We start from the raw sequence: 2,450 nt of genomic DNA on the forward strand, positions 1-2,450 counted from the left end.
ATAATCGTCTTGGGTTGTGGTTTCAATTAGCCTAGCCAACCTAGCACATACTTTCTTCCTGGCATCCAGATTAAGGAAGCTGTTTTCAGTTTCTAGGCCAGTTTTTATTTCTGCTTTCTGTTTATCTCACTAAAAACATCTATGGTATCCACAATATATTGCTAAGCAAAAAAGAAAATAGTCACCAAACAGAACCTATGTTACTTTCCATTTTTGCAGTATGAAAACAATGTAGGTAAATATGATAATGTTTTTATACGAAAAGGAAAAAAGTCTGGAGCCATACACATCCAGCATGGCACGGGAGAGACTATACATTTTATGTTGTTTGGATTTCTTTTACAAACAGATATGACTTTGGTAATAAAAGAGATTAAGTGGCAAATAGAAAGAAAGAAAGAAAGAAAAAAAAAAAACCCTCCCGTGGGAGAGTGAGTTTTCCAAGGCAGACGGAACAAAAGCTGTTGGATACTGAACGCAGCATGTTCTTCTCTGAAGAAACTTCTCTGAAGAAGAAACTTTGTGCTTTTCTCTTTACTGTCTTGGAAATGAGTCATTAACATGAACACATATGTCCATAATGTTTAAAAAATGTTTGCAAAAAAGCTGGAAGGAAATGTAAATGCTATACCAACTATGGTCATCGTTCTTGTGTCAGGATTGTGGATGATTTTTGTTGTATATTTTGCTTTTTAAAATTTTAATTTTTACCAAAATTTTATTCAAAGCATTAAGAAAATCATATTTAGAATGTGGGTATGATCAGGCTGTAAGAATGCTGCTTAGATCATGGAATGCAAATTCCCTGACACTAAGTGACTTGTAACTAAAACTTCCATTTTCAAGTTATGGCAGAGAAAATGATAGAGGTGTTATTTCCTCTCTCTGAGGTGGAAAAACGGCTTCAATGGTGAGAAGTCGCAGTATTTACACAACAACGATTAGAATAGCCCTACATTTAATTCTATTCCCCTCTTGTTTTTCAGAGATGAAAATCTAGAATGTAAGGGTTATTGGAAAGGAATAAGAGGTGAATTAGGAGATACCCTGATCAGTGCTTGCTTTAATCAGACAAAACACTGAGTTAAGTTTTAAAAATGACAACCACATCATTATGTTTAACTAAAATTGCCAATACCGAATACTTTTTTACGTAATGCATTACCTGTATACAAAGGGGGGAAAATGACCTGTTTCCTATCCTTTGAACTTAGGTAGAATAAATGTTATCACTAGTAGGGATTTGAAAAATAATTCTCATGGAAGAGCATGTACTCTCTACAGAGATCAAAATCCTTTCTGCCTTTAGATAGTGGAATTAAAGGTAATTCTTTTCTTTGAAAAAAATAATGATCTAAATATACATTTTTAAAAATTCTTTCTGAATCTTAACAGAGCCTGAATGAGTCACTGAGAAATTGTTTTTTTTTCACCTAATAAATGTGTGTTTTTAATGTAATGCATATATATTTTACAGTTATTGAAGTCAAATACGTAAAGATTTGCAACTGATTTACAGATGAAGCAATCACAGATTGCAATAATATATATACAATCAAGAGAAGAACTGCATCCTGGCAATTTTACAGTCTAAAATTTTGTTGGTATATCTATCATTTACATGCTCTTTTCATCTTTTTTTCTGTACAAAAGATATATATACTTTGCCGCCTTCATTCCTGATGAGATTTTTCCGTGACTTTACATTTATACATTGCCAGTTGTTGACCAATGTTTCCCATCGTTATGCCTCCAGCAAAATACATACATGGTAACCAAGAACAAACATAGAGAAAATCTGGAGATGTGTATCTGAAGCTGTGCCACAACATGGTGGTACCCACCATGCTGAAGAAAAGATGCTTGCAATCACATCAGGTGGAAAGAGGGTCACGCTTCTCTGAATCTGAAGCAAATTTAATATTAATGCAAGAAATACTCCAATCAGAAACAGCACTACTCCTCGAATCATTAAGTTCACACTCCGGCTAGTGATAGATGAGATATATGGGCCACACTTTTTGGGCCCAGGTGACTCTGTGTCTCCTTCCGCCATGGTTTCATAAGTTCAATAAACCAGCCCAAAAAACTCAGCTTCCTAGCTGAAGAACTCAATTGTCTGTGAGTCAAAGCAGACTGACGTTTCAATAGTATCTCATCTTGTCCTAAAATAGGACCTACCAGAAATCCCCCGCCTCCGCCATCTTCTGGGACCGGCCCCTGCCCCACCTCCACAGCTTCCTCCTCCCTTGAGAAATTGTTAAATTTATTTAATTTATTCTTCTTCTTTTTTTTTAAATAATCTCTTGTGGTTTTTTTTTAAGATTTGTTTTTATTTATTTCTCTCCCCTTCCTCCTGTTGTTTGCTCTCTGAGTCCATTCGCTGTGTGTTCTTCTGCATCCGTCTGCATTATCCGGCGGCACTGGGAAACTGCGCCTCTTTTTTCTTG

At 35.6% G+C, this 2,450-nt stretch overlaps 1 long non-coding RNA gene across 1 annotated transcript; it reads right to left on the reverse strand.

Annotated features, from left to right (window-relative positions):
• Positions 1-1,495: 1,495 nt before the first annotated feature.
• On the reverse strand, positions 1,496-2,235 carry LOC131278609 (uncharacterized). Its single transcript, XR_009185992.1, has 2 exons — positions 2,182-2,235; positions 1,496-1,906 (listed from the first exon to the last, which is right to left on the reverse strand). It is a non-coding gene; the product is annotated as an uncharacterized lncRNA (long non-coding RNA).
• Between the last annotated feature and the right edge of the window lie 215 nt (positions 2,236-2,450).

Source organism: Dasypus novemcinctus, chromosome 5 (assembly GCF_030445035.2).
Source record: "Dasypus novemcinctus isolate mDasNov1 chromosome 5, mDasNov1.1.hap2, whole genome shotgun sequence".
Classification (NCBI taxonomy): domain Eukaryota; kingdom Metazoa; phylum Chordata; class Mammalia; order Cingulata; family Dasypodidae; genus Dasypus; species Dasypus novemcinctus.